This window comes from Phanerochaete carnosa (genome assembly GCF_000300595.1).
Source record: "Phanerochaete carnosa HHB-10118-sp unplaced genomic scaffold PHACAscaffold_8, whole genome shotgun sequence".
Taxonomy (NCBI): domain Eukaryota; kingdom Fungi; phylum Basidiomycota; class Agaricomycetes; order Polyporales; family Phanerochaetaceae; genus Phanerochaete; species Phanerochaete carnosa.
The window spans coordinates 2337390-2342097 of NW_006767635.1; positions in this window are offsets into that span (position 1 = coordinate 2337390).

The window sequence follows — 4708 nt, forward strand, 5'->3', positions numbered from 1 at the left end:
CCATTGCACTGATCGCCTTGCGACTTTTGTAGGTCGACAAGTCCCAGGTGCCTGTTCCAGGAGGCCGGTGACTTCGGCCTGCATGGCAGTCATCCATTCCACTGAATCCGGTGCATCGGCTGCTGTTTGTAGGTTCGCGGCTCTCCAGCGATGGAGGAGTCGCCTACGATCGCAGCGATGTCGCCCGGTTCCTTGCCTGTGTTCAGTGCTTCCTCGATGTCTGCTTCGGTCGCTCCGGGCCAAATGCTCGTCCATTTCTGAGTTGCCTTACGCTCGCGGGTACCGCGGCGGACGCCTGACGACGTCGTGGCATGCTCAGGGTTGGTGAAGGGGTTATAGTCCCACGAGGTGGTGTTGGGATTTGGCTGGAGTGGCGGAGGGGCGACGACGCGAGATGGTGAGGCTTTGGCCTTGCCTTTGAATTCAGGCTTGACCGGTGCACTTGGCGGGATTGGCGGAGCTGGATACAACTCTGTTCGAGGTGTAAGGCGTGGTATTTGGGATGCTGTAGGCGGTTTTGGTGTGATGGGTTGAGTAGGAGGTGGTACAGGCTGTGGCGGCTGCGTAGGAGCCGGTGGCGTGTTAAGGGGTGGTAGTTCGAGTTCGACAGATGACGGCAGCGTGGATGTAGATCCGGTCGGTTGTGTCGAGGACGGTGAGGGTAGGAGTTTGTTGGGGAAGATCGACTCGTCGAATATCACATCAGTACTCGTGGTGATCTTTCTGCTACGTTTATCCCATAGACGATAACCTTTAGAATTCGTCTCGTAGCCGATAAACACTAGGCTCTCAGCGTTAGCATCGAGTTTCTTGCGTTTATCCCCGGGTATATGGCGATAGGCCTGGCAACCGAAGACTTGGAAGTGGGACACGTCCGGTGTGGTGCCAGTGAGTCGTTCCAGGGGCGTACGCCATGCAATGGCTTTCTTGGGGCCTCTGTTGCGTACGTGTACAGCTGTGCGAACAGCTTCTTCCCAGAATCCGTGTGATAACCCGGCGGTTTGTAGCATTGACTTAGCGGCTTCTACAAGCGTGCGGTTCATGCGCTCAGCTTTGCCGTTTTGCTGTGGGGTACCGGGTATCGTGCGCTCGTGGATGATCCCAGATTTCTTCAACAAGTTGATGAACTCGTTGGACTGGTATTCACCCCCTCGATCTGACCGAAAGACCTTGATGACCGTGTCGAACTGTTGCGCGACGAGGGCTACGAAGTCTTTGAACGCGGAGAGGAACTCATCCTTTGTTCGCAGATAGTAGACCCATGTGACGTCGGAGCAGTCGTCGATGAAGGTAGCAAAGTATCGGTGGCCCGTGATGGACACCACCGACATAGGTCCGTCGAGGTCAGAGTGAATGAGGTCGAAGGGTTTGTTGGCGCGTGAGGTGGACGATGTGGGGAATGTACGCCTGTGTGCTTTGCCCAAAACGCAGCCTTCACAGGGATGCGAAGGTTTATCCATATCGGCGGCGATGAGGCCTTTGACCGGAGAGGAATCAGCAGCGGCGAGCTTGCGTACTGCCTCCCAGTTCAGGTGACCGAACCGATGGTGTATAACGTCGAGCGAAGTGGCGTTGTGCGTGGAGACCGCGACAGATGGTGGAGGTGGAGTAAGGTCCAACCAATACTGACCGCGGGACTTAGTGCCTATGCCAAACGTGGTGTTACCACGCTTGATTTGGGCTCGTCCTTTCCCAAAGACGAGATCGAAGCCTTTGTCTTCGATGCATAAGACGGAGATTAGCCGTCCGGACATTGCAGGACTGTAGAGAACGTTCTCTAGCCTGATGTTTACTGGTTTGTTGTCGACGAGCGTAGTGCCCTCGACAACTCCTGAACCGAGCGTGCTTACTTGCGTTTTCGCCTTATCTGCTAGTGTTGCATACGTAGGCGACGCGAAGGTGGTGTACTCAGCGAAGTCGTTCAGGTCGTTCGTAATGTGTCGTGTACAGCCGGAGTCTAACATCCAGTGTTTCACACCGTGGAGATACCAGGAAGCGGAGTGAATTTCGGCCTCAGGAGCAGCGGCTCCTTCGGCGGCGACTACATGTACAGATGCGTGACCAGTACTACTACTGGACGGATTACTTTTACCATCCTGGGCTTTGCCATTGCTGCCCTTCCGCGCCTCTTTGGCGGCGGCCTTTTTCTTTCTACAGTCCTGCTCGTAGTGGCCTTTGTAGTGGCAGAAGTTGCACTTGCCCTTCTTGCCGTCAGGTTTGCCAGCTTTGGCTTTGCCTGAGGTAGACGCCTTCGGTGCGTGGAAGGCGGCGACGTTGGTGGAGGAGCTGCGACGTTTCGCTTTGTCGAGGAGACGGTTGCGGATGTCGTCGAGCTTCAAGTCGGCAGGCTTGGTGACTGCGAGGATGGGCTCCACGACGTTGTTGAATGAGTCGGGGAGGGCCGTGAGCAGGCCGAATATCTGCAGGAGCTCCGGGGTTTGGAGGATCCCGGAGGCACTGACCTCTTGCCAGAGTCGGGCGCATTTGTCGAGTTGGGCAGCGAGGTCGTCGCTGTCCGTGATCGCGTGCGAGAAGTACGCACAGAACTTGACGAATGCCGACATCGTGGTGGAGGCGGCGTAGTTGTCCTTCAGCTTCTTCCACAGCGCGGCGGCTGTGATGTCCACTGGGTTCGCGAGGTGCAGCAGCTCGTCGCCGAGCGTGCTGAGGATGTAAAACCTCGCATATGCGTTTGTCGTCTCTCATGCTTCGATGTCTGCAGCGGAGACGGAGCTGCTTGGGACAGGGGCTCTCTCGGTGCCGTCGACGACCTTCCATGCGCGTGCAGCAATGAAGTATTGCTGCATCATCAGGGACCAGCGTGGGTAGTCGCTGGAACCTTTGAGCTTCCCGATCGCGTCGAGCTTCATCGACGGTGGACCGGTGGCTGATGCGAATGCGGAGGCGGAGGACATGGTTGTCGTGCGGCGAGGTGCGGTGGACGCGGATTGAGAGGGTGTAGTGGGAGCAGCGGGAGTGCGACGTGTAGGACGGGGTGCCGGTGCAGGTGCAGGTGTCGGTGCAGTTGGTGAAGATGGGTGTGATGCAGATGGACTAGACATGCACTAGAGGAACTCTAGTGTCCGTGTTGCGATGTGGAGTAACACTTGGGGTAAAGACCCTGAGGTGTTATGGAGCAAATGTGCGGCTGGTGCCGGATCTCTCCGAGTGAAGACTCGTGAGGGATGGAGGGTAGATGGGGGCCAGTTACAAGCCGGGGCTCATAACCTATTGTCGTGATACGACTACTGGGCTGCGCGAGCGCGAACTGGCGAGTGGCACGCGGGCACAATCTAATACACACGGGGGATTAGTCTGGGTGCGAAGGGAAAGAGCACGCTGTATAGATCTAACCTAATACACACGGGGGATTAGCTATACAGGGCGTAAGCATAAGTGCATACTGCGCAAGAGCGACGAAGGGACTTACTCTGGGTGCGAAGGGAAAGAGCACGCAGAGTGGGGATGCGAGAGGAGTCCTTATATACTAAAAGGAAGCAAAATTGAAAGTCCGCTAGAATGGGGAAGCCTGCCATAAAGAGGTCCGTGCGTGGGAGCACTACATATGATTGTCCAATCACTATCTACGTATTAGCAGCACCTAATTTAAGATGTCCACCTTAAGTCCATGCCGGGCGGAACGCCAAGCCAGAGCCACTAGGCGCTTCAACAGTGGAAGCTGGGACGACGAGATGTTCAAGCGCTTACCTTTGTCCGTCGCGCCATCATCCAACACTTTAGGGCAGACGTCTTTGTACTTCGGCAGACGCCTCTTGAGCTTGAGCTTGAACATCCACACGAGTTTGCCTTGGAGTGCTGCTCTTCGGTGCATTAATCTAATTTTAGTCCAGTAATGACATAGGTGTGTGTCCCGCATACAAATTTGCACATTGTAGCTTGAATAACCAATATATAATTTCTGGCATACCGTAGTGACCCCTAAAATGTGTGCGCTGCCGCTGGGTACTACCAGGCACTCCTGAGCCTCTACGCGTGCGCTACCCGACAAGGGCAGATGCGGTGGCTCAGGGTAGCAAGCGCCCTCGCTACGTAGTCAGACGCTGCTTCCTGATGTTGACAAGGTCCCCCCTACTCGGTCCAAACGGCGCCACCTCGTAATTCTCCTCTCGTCATCACTGCTATTCAGCGACGTATCAACTAGTAAAACGATCATCGCGGGTCCTAGCATCTAGTCTACAGCCCCAGAAATTCTGACGCCTTCCGACGTCGTCGAGCGCTTTTGACTGGCGGCGCGAGTGTTCACACCGCTGGCCTCTTTAACATGCAGTTGATATGATAGTCGATCTCATCCTTCTCAAGTCTAATGTGGCCTATAGGGATGGTAAGAGGCTATCTAGAAGGACCGGTGAGTGGTGAGCGAGCTCTCCGCGCGCTCTCTACCGTGGCACGGAATCAGATGCGTTCCTGCATTGAGCGGCCGCTTCTCACGTCTATTTGAACACGTTATACGTATTTCTCATCACCTTTACCAGCGTCCCGCGAACAAGCTTGGCAGGGCTATAAGGCGTGTACGCTCTCAGCTGCTTTAACTGTCGCACCCGTGCTCCAGTCTGCCTATACCAATGAATCCTCCGATTTCTACTTCATCAGAATCCCTCGTTGACGTTCTCGTCATAGGTGCTGGACCAGCGGGTCTTACGACCGCGCTCGGCCTTACAAGGGCAGGAATAAGAGTCAGAATTATCGA